We start from the raw sequence: 17187 nt of genomic DNA on the forward strand, positions 1-17187 counted from the left end.
AAAGAAAGAAAGAAAGAAAGAAAGAAAGAAAGAAAGAAAGAAAGAAAGAAAGAAAGATAGAAAGAGATTCCCAGACAAGAAAAACCTAATGGAATTCACCACCACCAAGCCAGTATTACAAGAAATGTTGAAGGGACTTCTTTACGAAGAAGAAATGGAAGAGAAAAAATAACATAAATATGAATAATAAAATGGCGATAACTATGTACATATCAATAATCACTGTAAATGTAAATGGATTAAATGCACCAATCAAAAGATATAGGGTAGCTGAATAGATAAGAAAACAAGACCCATACATATGCTGTCTACAAGACACCCACTTCAGATTGAAAGACACATACAGACTGAAAGTAAAGGGATGGACAAAGACATTTCATGCAAATGGAAATGAGAAAAAAAAAGGTGGGGTAGCAATTCTTATTAGACAACATAGACTTTAAAACAAAGGTGATAATAAGAGTCAAAGAAGGACATTATATAATGATAAAGGGATTAATCCTTCAAGAAGATGTAACCCTAGTAAACATTCATGCACCCAACATAAGAGTGCCTAAATATGTAAAGCAAATATAGACAGACATAAAGGAAGAGATCAACAGTAATACAGTCATAGTATGGGACTTTAATACCTCACCGACACCAATGCACAGATCTTACAGACAGAAAATCAACAAGGAAATAGTGGCTTTAAATGATACACTAGATCAGATGGGTTTAATTGATAATTTTAGAGCATTTCACCCCAAAGCAGCAGAATATACATTCTTCTCAAGAGCACGTGGAATATTTTTCAAAATAGACCATACATCAGGCCACAAAACAAGTCTTAATAAATCTAAGAAGGCTGATAGCATATCAAGTGTCTTCTCTGACCACAACGGTATAAAACTAGATATCCATTACAAGAAAAAAAACAAGCAAAACAAAACTGAAAAACACATGAACACGTAGAGGCTAAATAATGAATGGGTTAGCAATGAAATCAAGGAAGAAATCAAAAGATACCTTGAGATAAATGAAAATGAAAACACAATGATCCCAAATCTATTGGACACAGTAAAAGCATTCTTAAAAAGGAAGAACAAAGTTGAAGATATCATGTTACCTGATATCAAACTATACTACAAGGTTATAGTAATCAAAACATCATGGTACCAGCATAAAAACACACACAGAGATCAATGGAACAGAATAGAGAGCCCAGAAATAAATACATGATGATATGGTCATATAATCTATGACAAAGGAGGGAAGAATATACAATGGGGTAAAGACAGTCTATTCAAAAACTGTTGTTGAGAAAATTGGACAGACATGTGCAAAAAAAAAAAAAAATGAAACTGGACCACCTTCTTACACCATATATGAGAATAAACTCGAAATGAATTAAAGACTGAAATGTAAGGCCCCAAATTATACAATTTCTAGAAGAAAACAAAGGTGGTAAACTCTGTGACGTTGCTCTTAGAATTATTTTTTTTGTGTGATATCTCCTTGGGCAAGGGAAACAAAATAAAAAATAAACAAATGGGACTATATCAAACTAAAAATTTTTTGCACAGTGAAGAAAACCATCAGCGAAACGAAAAGACAAGTTACTGGATGAGAGAAGATATCTGCCGATGATACATCTGATAAGGGGTTAACAGTCAAAATGTATAGAGAACTCAGACAAGTCAACATCAAAAAAAACCCTAAACAATCCAATTAAAAAATGAGCAGAGGACCTGAATAGGTTTTTCTCCAAAGAGGACATTCAGATGGCCAATAGATACGTGAAAAGATGCTCAATATCACTAATCATCAGAGAAATGCAAATTAATACCATAATGAGATATCACCTTACACCTGTCAGAATGGCAATCATTAGTAAATAAAAAAACAACAAATGCTGATGAGGACGTGGAGAAAAGGGAACACTTGTGCATTTTTGGTGAGATTGAAAATTGACACAGCAACTATGGAGGATTCTCAAAAAATTAAAACAGTTTGGAGGTTCCTCAAACAGTTAAAAATACCCAGCAATTCTACTTCTGGGTATTCATCCAAAGGAAACCAAACACGAATTCAAAAAGATATATACATCCCTATGTTCGCTGCAGTGCTATTTACAATAGCCAAGATATGGAAGCAACCTAAATGCCCATCAATAGATGACTAGATAAAGAAGAAGTGGAACCTATGTACAACAGAATTTTATTCAGCCATAAAAAATTATATCTTACCATTTGCAACAACATGGATAGACCTAGAGGGTATTATGCTAAGTGAAATAAGTCAAACAGAGAAAGACAAAGACTATATTATTTCACTTGTATGTGGAATCTAAGGAACACAATAAACAAACAAACAACATAAAAAGAGACTCATAGATATAGAGAACATGAAAAGAGACTCATAGATGATTGCCAAATGGGAGGTGGGGTTGGAGAGCTGGTGAAAAAGGTGAAGGGATTAAAAAGTACAAATTATAGTTACAAAATAGTCACTGGGATGTAAAATACAGCATAGTGAGTATAGTCAATAATATTGTAATAACTATGTAGTAGACTAATCGGGGGATCACTTGTAAATTATATAAATGTCTAACCACCATGTTGTACACCTGCAACTAATATAAAATAATATTGAAAGTCAACTTTAATTGAAAAATAAAAATAAATAAAATTTTAAAACAGTTAAAAGACAAACAAAATATAAGTAAATAAATAAAACCAAAAAGACATAATTTAAAAAAAGAAATATTGACTTGAATATGCAAACTAAAAATATAAAAATAAATTTGTATTTTGAAGCAAAGAATTTCTGCTTTTAAAAATAAATTGTATATTTAAAAGTTTTTAATTAAAAAAAATAAAAGGCTTTAGTTTTTTTGGGGGTGATGAACCACTTTCTATCTCTTGAAATCCTCAATAACACCAAAGGTAAGTGTGTGTGAATTTTGCCAACAAAGAAGTGTAATGGGAATTTCCAGAATATTACCAGAGATGGATGCGTTAGAAGGTTGGACATGTACCAAATGAAACCAAACTAATTGCTAGCAGATTGCCTGACCTCAGAATACTTGATGAGAAGAGTTGTGTATTAGTCTGAGTTTTCTAGAGAAACGAAACCAATAGTACATATGTGTATACTTTTTATTATAAGGATTTGGCTCGTGTGATTTTGGAGGCTGAGGATCCCTAAGATCTGCAGTTAGCAAGCTGGAGACCTGGGAAAGCTGTTGGTACAGTTCCAGTCCAAGTTCAAAGGCCCGAAAACCAGAAGAGCTGTTGGAATAAGTTTTAATCCAAGTCCAACTTCAAAGGCAGAGAAGACCAATGCCCCGGCTAGAAGACAGGCAGAGGGGGCTTCCTTCTTATTCATAGGAGGGTCAACCTTTTTGTTCTAGTCGTCTTGAATGGATTGGATGAGGCCATCCCACATTAGAGACAGCCATCTGCTTTACTCAGTCTATGGATTCAAATGTTAATCTCATGCAGAAACACCCTCCCAGACATATCCAGAATAATGTTTGACTAACTATCTGGGCACCCCTGTGGCCCAGTTAAGCTAACACATAAAATTAACCATTACAAGTTGTTTTAACAAGATCTCCTCCACTGTCCCAAACAATTGATGTAGCTCTCAAAGTTGGAGTTTCGATCTGAAAACTCATCTCCTTTGGGATAGAGTGATGTGATAAAAGAGCACAAAATTTGGAGTTAAATTGATCTGGATTCAAATTCCCCATCTCAGCCACTTTCTAGCTAGGTGATTCTGGATATGTTAATTGACCTCTCACTTTCTTCACCTTCAAAGCACAATCTGTTGCATTGTCAGGGAAAAATGTTTATGAAGTGCTTGTCATGTGATAAGCATTCATTATGTCATATCTATCATCATTAGTGATTCCCTCAGGATTTACATAGCATTGTTCCAAAGAACAATTATTTTGCATTTAGTACTTTAGGTAACATAGAAAATTGTTTGTAAATGGAAGATGAATCAGAGTTGCTTGACTTTAGTTTTTTTTTTTTTAAGTATGTTCAGTGTTCTTTTAAAATCACCAAAGTGTATCAACAATTTTAAATAAAGTCTTGAAAATCAAACCAGGCCATGATAAATACTTTACAGGCTTCATATTCCTCTATTACGTGCTTTGATTTTGAGACATCCTGAGTCTTCACTGGGTCTCTGGTATACCAAACTTGTCAAAGCAAGACAAGGAGGAAATAGGACACATCTTCATTGATGGACAGCAGAGTGTTCCCTCTTGTTTATAGAACTCTTTCCCTATTAGGTCATGCCAATTTAGAGACCAAAAAAACATGGTGTCGGGACTACTTACAGGACATTTTAATTTGGCTACATAGAACTTCGTGTGCTGTTGGGGCACAAATTCATTATGACCCCAGTGAAAAAAACAAATGCTGACCACGAGGGCAGATAGAACATTGCTTATCACATTATCCTGGTAGCCCACTCCCTCTCAGTAAAGCTGGAACAAATGACCCAGGCTTAATTATAATGGACCTGGCTATAAACTCATTCCCTAGAATTGTATCTTGAGGGTCACAGTTACAGAACCTGTGTAGGCAATAGGGCTAGGCCTAAGTGAAATTATGAAGCAGTGAATGTTACTTGTTGGTGACCTCTGTCTTCTATTTTTACACTATTTTCCTCTTTTCCAGGCCAACTTCCGTGACATACTTCCTTTCTTTTCAGTGTTGTCTTTGTAAAATCAGGACATTAAAAATTACTTTTCAAGTTCATTGAAGATTAAATAAAATACCATCTGCAAAAAATGTTTTGATGAACTGTAGGTTATTGTAAACACTTTTAGTTATTTTCATAATTATATAATATCATTAACTTTTCCATTTTCCTCATAGGATTATAAACTTCCTAGGGGCCTGAAGGTGTCTTGTTCATGACTGACCTCCAGGGACTGGCACTGTGCCAGGCATTTAGGAGGAATGCAAAGATATTTATTAGATAAATGAAAGAATGATAGAGAGCAGACCATGGAAGAAGTGGGTATTTTGAGATCCAATATTTTGCTGAATGTATCATTCTTGTGCCCCTTTTCTGTCTGTACAGTTTTCATTGGCCATAGAAGAGAACCACAGCTCTCTTTCTCGATTGACCAGTAAACTGACACTTTATGTGAACTCTTCATCCCTATAATGCTGGAATTATTGTTTTTGATGTCCTTTTTTGCCTACCAAAAGCCAAAGTTAGTACTCTGAAGTATACAGGAAAAAGTATTTGATCCTAAAACTCATACTTCAAAGGAAAGGCTAGTGGTATATTTTTAGTTTGTTGTTATGCTTATAAATTTGGAGCAAGGATAACCACTAGAGCTAGATGTTGTAATGGAGCTACATTTATTATTATGCTAAGTGCCAACCTAAATTAAACATCACTTCCATTATTTTTTTAAGTATAATTACTTTAGAGAGCATAAAGAGCTAAAATTTGCCTGTGTGAAGTGGACATGAAAAACATCTACCTTCCTTTATTATCTGTTCTGCTAAACCCCAAGCTACAAAAGTACTAGATGTAGGGTTCAGCTTACAGACCCTGTTTCCAGATTCATTCTCTACTCTTCTCTAGCCTGCGATGGGCCCACAGAGTCTGACCAAAAAAAGACCGCAAGAACAGGCTCCCTCACTTCCAGTTCAGAACATGGAAGGCAAAGGCAGGAGAATGTATAGTAGAAGATGGATGAAGTTTGGGGAATTTATTTCCTTGGTTCCTTCTCTGATGACCCACCAAAGGACAGTGGATGCCAGGCTTTCTCCATGTAGCTACCCTCTATTAGAATGGGGATCGCTTCCTTCCTTTGTGTTACCAGGTTTAGATGAGGTAACAACTGCCTGTCTCTTGTTGGTTTCCTTAAACCCTGCTCATATTGTTGCATAGAATCACTTTCTTAAATGCTTCTCAAATGAACCAGTTTAAGTGTGCCATCTTTTTCCTCTGGGACCCTGACAGATACATCTCATGTTTAAGGCCTGAATGGAAGCTACCTTCTATCTATTTCTCTGAGTAATTCATTGACTAATAAGAGACATTTCTAAAGCTCTAAGTTATTTCATAAATATTTACTTGTATTCTTACACAAGTCGTGTTTGTGAGGTAGGTGATCATTTGCAGTAGTATCACGTAATGCAAGGAGTCTCACGATACGTTCAGCATCAGCAGCAATAGTGTCACCTGTGACTTTGTAAAAATATAAATTATTTGGCCCAGTCCCAGACCGACTGAATCAGAAATTTGGGGAGTGTGGCCAGCAATCTGCATAGCAATCTGTTTTATCAAGCCCTGCAGAGGACTGTAATACATACTAAAGTTTGAAAACCACTGATGTAACGTACTATGGCTACATATGCATTCTAATATAAGGAACCCCACTCTCCACTCCCACAACCCCCACTCCGCTGTAAAGGAATTTTTTTCAGTCTACTGATTCTTAGACTTGAGTGCACCGATATATCAGAATGACCCACGGAACTGGTTCAAAATCCCAACGCCCAGATCCCACACTGGATTCACTGAATCAGAATCTCAAGTTTGAGAACCACTGATTATTCCATCAGCTCCAAATAGTGAGAAATCACACCTGGAATAGATAGAAAGAAACCTGAAAGAAGAATGTATATCATCTGGAAGATGTGAGCTCTGAGAAAACCTGCCTTTAGGTCATTGTATGCTGGGAAGTGAGTGAGAATTGTCTGTTTTACATAGCTGGATCATGTTTGTGGCAACTTTGGATGCAGAAAAGAGTAAAGTGTGTCTGATCTATGTTTTGAGGTGCCTGCCTACCCCTTCTTTTCTTTCTCAAAGACTCTACTCCCATCTATAGCTCCTGCTAACTGGGCATGTCATTCAGTTATCCCAGGCAACAGATGATAGCATCCAACCCAAATCATTGGCTGGCTAGCCACTAATCAGATTCTTTCTCTCAAAAATGTCACCAATTAATGTAGCACAGGGAATACAGTCAATAAAATCATAATAACTTTGTATGGTGACAGATGGTTACTAGATGCATCGTGGTGATCACATCGTAAGATATATAAATGTGGAATCACTACGTTGTACACCTGAAATATAATATTGTATGTCAACCATACTTTAATTAAAAAAAAAAAAAAAAAGGAAACCACCACCAGCAATAACAAAAGAGCCACAGTCTCACTGTTAAGGCCAAGTAAATGGAAAAGGCATTGTCAAAATAAATAAATAAATAAAAAGCGCATTAAAGCCTTGCTATTGAAAGTGTGATCTGCCGACTAGCATCATTAAGAGATCAGTTGGGACTCTGCCGACCCACCTAAACCTACTGAATTAGAATCTATATTCTAACAAAATTCCCCGCTGATTCACATGCAGATTAACATTTGAGAAGCACTGGCTTAAGAAACAGAGACAGTTTAGAAAGACAGTAGAGGGAGCTTGAACCCTATGCAGAACTGGAGTTCATTTCTGATCATATAAAATTATGATAAAGTCATAAGACAAGCCAGCAAAGCCTATCTGCTGAAAAAAGTTGGGTATTTTGGCAGACAAGAAAGAAAGAAACAGAAATTAGATACACAGACAGAGAAAATAGCCCGGGTACTTGATTTTTCTGTGCCAAGCTCCCTAAGAGCAAGCTTTCTCTTTGTTTTTTGATCTTAGATGTCCAGATTTCTGGTAGTATACTTATGACAAACTTCGCTCTTTACATAAGCTAGCTTGAGTGAGTGATGACTTACAAAGAGATGAACTAAATAATCACAAAGAAAAAATTAAAATGGATATTTGGAGTTATTTTGTAGACCCTACATAGTTATTATTTATTAGTAAATTGCCTTTTCTGTTTTTAAATATTAAATAATACATAGTCTTTATTTAAAAAATCAATTCTTTTTCAGAGGGAAGCAAAGCAGAAAGATCTTTCTTCCCCTAGGGCCCTTATTCCCATTCCCCAGAGGTAACCAGTTAACAATGTCTTGTAAAACCCTTAATAATTATTCTATGTACCTATAATGCCCCGTTTTTTTCCCCTTGGCACACACAAAAGAACAGAAAGCTGATTATATTATTATCAATACGCCTAGAGGGATATATTTAATAATATCTAATGTTTATTTAATTCATAATTTTTAAAAATGCTCTTCTGTAGCTTTATTTCTAAAATTATCCTTGGAGGCAAGCAGTAGGGCAAGGACTATTGCTTTTATTGACTGAACATATGACTACACTGAGGTTTTACAATCATGTCTTCAGTTTTCATTGTGGTTAACTAAATAAATAGTTATGTGAGAGTTTCTATTGCATTTTCTTTAAAATAATTGAGGATAATATCCTTTAAGTCTATGTAGGGATTTTCTTTTAGAATTCAGTGCTGGAGACAGACCATCACACTTGAGAAACTGGAATGCCTCATAAAGGCTGAATCACTGATCACATTTTAGGCTTTCCCCTCAACTTCCAGGGTACTGTGAACCAAAAAGGGGCTATGTATAACCTGACAGGCTATTGGGATGCCACATGGTGACCAAAAGTAACCCCACAGGATGATCCGATCATAAATTTTTAACTGGGCAGGCCATGGCAGGTAGTTACATCTAGGCCTGCAGCTTTCTTAAGAAAGGTCGACCCTGACGTAAATGAGACCTGTCCCTTATTCTTATGCATTTAAGATAACATACCTTGCATGTCAGAATAATTTACTTTTCTAGACCCCTGGAAGGCATAACCACAGGCACCAGAGCACAAAACCACCAGATCACAAGAACACAGAACTCATCGTTATCTTATTTCCCGCATACCATCTCATTGCACTGTAAATGTTAATTATTTGCTATCCTGGACCCATCAGTGCACAAGAAGTATGTATCTCTCCCTTTGCTTTTTATCCAATCCTAGAAATTTCCCTGCTTTGCTTTCTCCCACCTCCTTAACCCACCACCGATGGATTGCATGTAATCCTCTTTATGTCTTCTTTGATTCTAATGTATAAAGTAGGCTGCAAAACTGTCATTCTATGAAGCATTTCCTCAGTCTGTTGAGATTTTTGCATCTGGGCATGTCCTCAGAATTTTGGCTCAGGTAAACTCATGAAACTTTTTTATAGGCTGCATGTCCTTTTGTGGACAGTTCCTAGAGCCAAACCAGAAGTCAACCACAACTAAGCTTTCTAGTTGGCATATTTTTGTTCTTTCCTTGGCTATGAGGTCCTATTTCTATGTTACTATTTCATCGTATTTTTGTTTGATTATAAGCTGCTTCGAGTATTTTTGTAAAGATGGAGTTCATATAAAGATAACTTTTACAATGAGAAAACCAAGGCACCAGTGAAAATTTATGTAAATTTACTGAGATATTTGCTGGCAGAGCTAGAATTGGAATTGTGGTTTCCTAAATTCTAGTTTATGCAATTTCTTCTATTCCACAGGAGCTGAGTGTCAAGCTTTTCCCCCTTAACCGTGGAACGCATTGTATTTGTTTTTAAAAGTACGGCAGTCCTGCAAATATCACTGCTGAAATGTTGTTTGTATTCAAAATCAGGCTCTGCCTTACTTATTGTTTTCAAAGGAAGTCTCTTCACATCTAAGGATCCACCCACGGCTGGGTGACTGGAAACTGCCAGCAGGCACAACAAAAGATGAAGGCCCTGTATTTCTTGCTGCACTAAATAGTCTTTCAAAAATATAGAACATCATTTTCCTGTCAGCCTTTTCCCACATTGATGGCAAATATCTACTGTGAATAAAAACGAATAAAAGAAAAAAAAAGACAAAGCACTTTGGTGCGTCATGCTTTAACAACGTGAGTTTTTTTGTTTCCTTTTGCTTTGTTTTGCTTTCATTTTCTCTCAGGTGCTTATATGAAGATTTTAAAGTTTCTCTATTAAAAAAGTACCTAATTGAATTTATTCTATGGAATATAGCGTGGCTAGTGGGAAATCTTTTCTTTTTATTCCAGATGAAACAGAAACAAGTGTTGAATGCCTAATGCCATTTACTATCAAGAGTGCCCTCTGCTGGCAATTGCCTTGGATTTAAAAAAATACTCTAGGCTTCAGGCTTTCATTTGTTGACCAAATGAGGTTTTTAATGCATTGGTTAAAACAAAAAAAATCTGAAGGGGGCAGGGGACCCCAGGGATTTTATCTAAGAATATAAATAAGCAAATATAATAGCATCAGGCATAATGTTACATGTCATGAAAAAACGGTATGTTTTCATTGTGACAACTTAAGAACAGTTGTTCGGCAAGTATTAATTGAGTGCTTATTCTGTCAGCAGCACTGTGTCAGGCATTGGGGTCACAAAGGTCCCACATCAGGACCCCAGAGTCTTGCAGTCCCCGAATAGTCACTATACCCGTGCTGAGTGCAACGGGAGACTGGAGGGACACGGAAGTCAACCCAGGGAAGGGAGGAATTAGGAAGGCTTCCTGGAGAAGGCTGTGAAAGGAAGACAAGGCAGGGCAAAGACAGACACTCCAGGCAGACGGAGGAGTGTTAGGAAAGAGAAAATATGGTGCATGTGCAGAATGAGTGCAGTACCAGGATAATTTCAGCGCTGGCTTGCCTAACACAATATGCGGGGCTTACCAAGAGATGATACTTGCTGTACAATACAGATTCTCAGGTGTTTTGGTCTCAAGACTTTACCTTCTTAAAAATTCTTGAGGACCCTTAAAGGGCTTTTGTTCATGTGGACTTTATTTATTTGTCGGAACCAGCCAACGAAGTAATTGAGGGTACCTGAAAGGAGGAGCATGGACTCAGGAAAAGAAAGAAGACAGACAGAATTGCAGGAGAGATCACATATTCAAGCTGTGTCTGTGTCCCCGAGTTTATTTAAAACACACTACTTATAGCATTGCAATGAGAAAACAGCAGTCAAGACCCAAGGTCAGCCAAATTACTCATCCTGCAAAACAATGAAGTTCTCTGCTTTGCTATCAAGCTCCCTTCTTGGAAAACACCGAGTGTTTAAAATAGTTTAGTGTCACTTATCTCAGAGCTCGCCAAGTTAGCTCAGCTCCCAACATTTATTGACGTTTGCCATATTAGAAATTAAAACTGAGAAATTTTGAACACAGTTGATGAGAAAATAAGTGAAATAGGGACTAATTAAGTGTTACCTCAAGCTATATTTTATGGAAAAAAAAAAAAAAACCACCTTAAAATTTCTCAACACAAACAAGTGGGAAGGGTGGGATTGTTTTTACATGTTTGCAAAAGTTTTTAATGTCTGGCTTAACAGGAGCCAGCTGGATTCTCATATCTGCCTCTGCAGCCCGTCTGTTACAACGCTACCTGTCAAGAAGCAGCTGGAAAACTCCACTGCGCACTCATGAAAAAAAAAAAAAAAAGAGAAACAAAGGCAAATAACATCACAGCATTATTATGAAAATCATTTTGATTTTGTGCTCCTCCCTCTCTCCCCCACAAACCTCCCTCTCCTCCCCGCCCCCGGAGTGCCCAGCTCACACTTGGAGAACTAGCGCTGGCACAGGGAGGGACAAGGCCATGAGGGAGGGCCTTGTGTTAAGTGCACTGGACCTTACCAAGGGACTAAAGGACTTTAAGCTTAGAAATATATAGTCAGATTTGAGTTTTAAATCATCATTTTTTTTTTTTTTTTCGTAGCTGTGGAGTGCACGTATTTGAGGGACATAAGACTAGAGAGAAGAAAGCTAGTTAGAAAGTTATTGCAATTGTTTGGGCAAGAAATGATAAGGGACTCAACTAGAATAGCGTGTCTAGACATGGAAAGAAAAGAATGGATTTTGACAAATATTTGGGAAGTCGTATTGATTGGACTTGGTGATTGATTGAAAGTTGGAGGACTAGGGGAGATAAAGAAAGCTATCATAATTTCAGCTTGAGTAATTGGAGAGAAGATGGTAAAATAAGTGAAATAGGGACTATATAAGACCATACCAGTGCATTGGGAGAAGGAAATGCATTTAGTTTGGGACATGCTGCAGTGGTGGGGCTGGCTATAGGATGGCCCAGGAGAGGCATCTAAAAGTAGGATGAATTGCATCAATCTGAATCTTGTGCAGGGGCATCTTTATCATAAAACTTAAACTTAGGACCCATCATTTGCATGGGCCCCTTTCAAGGAACTAGAAGGACCCTATTCATAGCTGCATTTTTTTTTTTTTTTAATACATAGAGGTTAAAATACCTTTTAACTGCAGTTGGTTACTGTCACTGACTCTTTCCTCTCCACTTTCTCCATCATGATTCCCCGTGTGTTAGATGGCTTGGAGGGGCTGCAGGCATTTTTAGGATTCAGTGAAAGGAAAATTGAAATGAGAATACATTTAGCTTGAGTTTAGTGGGATATAGTCATGTGATTTTTAGCTGCTTCTGTTAAGTTATTGCTGACTTACCCAGAAGAGGAATGAATTCCAGGAATACCCCTACCCCACACTCTGCCAGATGTATTGAAACAGGAACCAATTCTATTACATCCAGAACTAGAAGTTTGAGGGGAGGTGGAGGAAAAACAAGGTTAAAAATTTATGGGGCCAGTAGTAATCTGTAGGAGATTCTCCAAATCATCAGATATATTAAAAAATGTAAGTGGAGGATTTTGTTCTCATCGATGTCTAGTCAAAATGGAAGTTCCCTCCTGTCAGGAATTGTGGTGAATTAAAGAGAGTTATAACTTCGTTGTCACTCTTTCCAGTAGGCTGTGGCATCTATTCCCCTTTCCCTGAATTTGGGGTGATCCTGTGATTTGCTTTGACCAACAGAATGTGGTGAAACGATGCTGCGTAATTTCCCAACTTGAATCTTAGAAGATACAAAGCTTCTTGCTTTTGTATGCTTAGAATGTTCCATCCTAGATTTCAAATGTTATGCTTTTAGGATTCTATTTCAGGAGAAAATGGTATATGGAGGAGAACCAAGTCATTTAGCTAACAGCCAGCAGTAGCAGCCAGCCACGTAGTAAGCCATCGTGGACGTTGCAGCCCAGTGGAGCGCTCTGATGACTGTGGCCCCAGACAGCACTAAATCTAGCAGATGATCCACCAAGCTAAGTTCTGTCAACCCAGAATCATGCAGCAACAAATGGCTATTATTTTAACATGTAAGTGCCAGGATAATGTTACTCAGCAATAGATAACCAAAATAATTGCAGTAAATGGATAAAAATGAAAATAAAATGGAGAAAAAGGAGCCAAAAGAGAGTTTCTTCTGGACAAGACAGGATTGATTATAATTATGGAACTAAGAGGGAATGAGTAGAGTGAGAATTAAAGATACAGGAGAGAGGGGAGGTACTTCAGCAAGTTCTTGAATGAGAAATTAATTAATTAGATTAAGGACAGAAACTGAGGTACTGGCCTGCTTGGCTTTTATAACGATTCTAGCCAGTTCAAGGCAGGTTTCTCCAACATGAACAGCACATATTATATGCAGACAAGAAATGAATGTCATCAAGGAGGGCACTGAGCCACGTCTCAATGATTGAAAGGCAGCTGGAGGACTCCAGCGGGCAGAAGATTTGAGCAAAATTGTGGCTAGGGATCTGGGATATAGAGAGAAAGAGAGATAGGAACCAGGAAATGGGACGAGGGGTGCATTCTCAGATGAAATTATTTTATTTCCAACATGTGTCAAACAGATATATATATTTTCCTACCCCCACACTGGATTTTCATCTTATAAAATAGATTTACTGCTAAAATCTTTCATAAAATCTGCCTTTCCCTTTGCAGTGGGAAATAAGCAAAAAGTCAAAGTTAAAAGGTCATGCATAAAATATTATATCTATCAAGATAATTATATAATATCTTAAACTCTTCACAGTCAATGATAAAACAGTAAGACTAATTAACAGTTCACTATATTTTATAGCACTTTAAGATTTTTTTCACCTATTTATGTTCACATTTCACAATGATATTACAAAAAGGCTATCAACTTTTCATAAAGTAGGAAAACAAAACAAAGCCATAATACTATACATATGTAGATAATATATGTATATATTATCTATATATATTATCTATCTATATATATATATATGTAGAGCATAAACTATTTTTTATAAGAGCAAAAACTAGAAGAAAATAAATTCACCCAAAACTAAAATACCTTCAACATAAACTCTGTAGGCTTCCCATAGGAGTTCTTAGCACTCAGATTTTTGGTCGTTTTAGCTTCTCTTGTATCTGGTATCTGTTTTTTGTATATCATGATTCACAATTGTTATTATTCTAAGGAGAATTTCAAGGAAGATCTTCAAGCAAGGTCAAACGTAGGATACAGTGCAAGTCATTACACAAATTATCCACATATGTAAAAGTTTTAATAAAACTCAAGTATTTAATAAAAAACGGTGCTTGACCCCTGTTTTCTTTCACTCACTTTTCATCCAAGAAAACCCTTTAGGGGTCTGTAATCATTTATTGTCTATAAATTACTATAGGATTTGGCTTGCAATTCTGGGGGTGGGGGGATGTCATTTTAAGGAAGTCTCTGCAGTTATTATATTTTCTTTGCTTTAATTAGAGGTAGATAACCTCAAAATAAGGTCCAAGCATTGGTTCTTCCAAAGATGTCAAAAAGAATAATATTAAATGAGGAGGGTAAGAACTAAAATCCCAGTTTTTTAGAACTAAAAAACTACCATAGAGTAAGAATCCCAGTTTTTTAGGGAAAAAAAAAAAATCTTTGATAATGCATTTGCCTGTGTAAATGGAATAAATGAACTGCAAAAAATTTACTGAAGAAGAGTCAATACAATTTGCCAGTCTGACAAAAATGGTTGGAATTTATAGTTGAAAGAGACTTTATAGATCAAGTGGTTCAATCCTCTAATTTTAGAGGAAAGGGAAAAGGCTCAGAGATGCTAAATGACTTGCCTGAGAACATTAGCATACTAATTTGTATGATTATTTTTATATTCACACAGGCACACACACATACATACACTGTTGCATTTACTTCTGTTTTGTACATAAAATGCTACTAGTTTATGCAATAAATGAAAAATAACTGCAAATTTTCATTTGTTACTTCATGACAGAAGTGAGAAATACCCATCTTTCAAATGAACGAAAGGTTCTACTTTCTTCCCACTGATAAATTTATTGTATCATTACTTGGCTGGACTGCTGCTCTCTGCAGTCCCTGGAAATAGCATGCATTGGGGGAGAAGTGAGAGTGGCAGAAAGGAGAGCAGAGGGACTCAGCTCACATCAGAGCCGGAGTGTCTTATTATGCCAAAGATGTTTGCACTGGCAGTGAAGGCTTTACGTCAAATTAAACTTGGGCTATTGGAACTTCTAGACTTGGTGGAAGGAGATAATGAGGGTGTGGGCGCCAGGAGCCAGCGTATGCCTTTCTTCTGAAGACTGAACTAGTGTCCCTCTAACTACAGAGAATAGAAATGAGCAGCGTATGTCCCGCTTCAGCTATAAACTATAAACTCAGATGACTTTACTAGGCAAAGTCATAGTTTCTAATTATCTTAATTTGTAGATGCATATGAACATCAAAATATTTAGGTCTAATGTATAGCAGTATTAATAGCTATTTTACTTTTTTCCATAAAAGTACATATGCATATTATTCTAAGGTAATTTTTTAAGCCCTAAGGTAGTTTTTTAAAAATGTTATTTTAAATATTCATTATAGACATTATTCTGAAAAATCTTAAGTCTAGCTACATGTATTAACGTTAAATAACTTTAAAAAATAAACAATACGTTATATATATGAAAATAGCCCCATTTTAAAGCCATGTAAGTGAAAAACTTGAGTTTTCAAGAACAAACTGGACCCTCTACAGGTAGTTTTCATAATTTTAAACTAATATTAAATGCACCTTCTTTCTGACTGTGCCAAATATATACACACTGCTCTTGGTAATTTATGTCAGAAATATTCATTATGAAAAGCATAGGTTGGTTCGTTTGTCTTCATTTGTCCTATAATGCGAAATTTATTCTAAATTTAAATAAATCTGACCCAAAAGTTCTCTTCCAAGGAGACGGCACAACCAAAAAAACTTAACAATGTACAGATATCCAGTGCATGCAACCTTATATTTTCTAATAATAATGGTAGAAAGTAACTTTCAATTATCATCACAGTCCAACTGGACTTATAGATAGCTATCTCATAAAATTAACACTCTAAAGGAAGAAAGTCATTTGAGAAAATTGTCCTTGCTAGAATACCTTTGCTAAAATTCCCATAGGAAACAAAACCATCCATCCACAAAGGACAGAGGGTGCTTGGTACTCAGTACTGACCTAGAAGCATACACATTTAACTGAACAGTGCTCTGAACTCAAAGTAAAGTCCAGCAAGTTAAAGAACAGCCCACATTTTTCTTAACTCATTAATGGTCACTATCATATCCACAGCTGGAAGAATTTCTTCCAAAAAGAACTTCTTGATGAAGGCAAGACCCACAGCTATTTCCAGCTCCTTGTCCTGCTTTCTGTAGTGGCGGTTGGGTATTTGTAGTAGTTTGGTTAAAACAAAAACAGAGAGACTGGCCCACTTAGAGAACCAGATTTAGAGATTTTTGCACTTACATTAGTCAAATGCATTTAAAAAAAAATTAACTTAACATAAAGCAGGGAATAGAGATTCCATAACTCAGAAGTAACAGGGGGAAATTGGTTGACTAAAAGTGCATATCTTTCCAAAGCAGATACAGGAAGTTGAGAAGAGCACAAGCATTTTACTCCTTTACAGGTTTCGATCCAGCCACTCGATATAACTATTCTTAGTCCGGATTCCCACTGCAAAGTTGGTGGGCCACCTGGTGAAAATCATGCACCCATGGAAGCCATCTTCAAAATAATCAAGGGTCACTTCTACATCTGCACTCTCCAAACGCTTTGCATACATGATCCCGTCGTCTCTTAGGACATCGTGCTCACATGTCAGAATATAGGTCTTTGGGAGATGCTTCAGGACTTCCTGGTCTGCAATGAGCGGGGCAGAACGAGCATCTAGCAGCTGAGGGATCTCCTGGAGGATCCTGGCATTGCCGGTGGTCTGCACGACAGGCTTGTAGTTCTTTGTGATGGAGGCAGGCAGGAGGGACGTCCAGTTTAGATGGGCCCTGAGAGCAGTGGCCTCTTCTTCATCAAGTGAAGTGTGATTGTTAACTACCATTGCCTGGACAAAGTCATAGCTGCCTTTGAAGTATTCTA

At 36.8% G+C, this 17187-nt stretch overlaps 1 long non-coding RNA gene across 1 annotated transcript; it reads left to right on the top strand.

Moving 5' to 3' along the window:
* The first annotated feature begins 7848 nt into the window (after positions 1-7848).
* On the top strand, positions 7849-11364 carry LOC111732784. The gene is made up of 2 exons (XR_002777707.1): positions 7849-8867; positions 9434-11364. It is a non-coding gene; the product is annotated as an uncharacterized LOC111732784 (long non-coding RNA).
* The last annotated feature ends 5823 nt before the right edge of the window (positions 11365-17187 follow it).

Source organism: Pteropus vampyrus, unplaced genomic scaffold (genome assembly GCF_000151845.1).
Source record: "Pteropus vampyrus isolate Shadow unplaced genomic scaffold, Pvam_2.0 Scaffold12, whole genome shotgun sequence".
Lineage (NCBI taxonomy): Eukaryota > Metazoa > Chordata > Mammalia > Chiroptera > Pteropodidae > Pteropus > Pteropus vampyrus.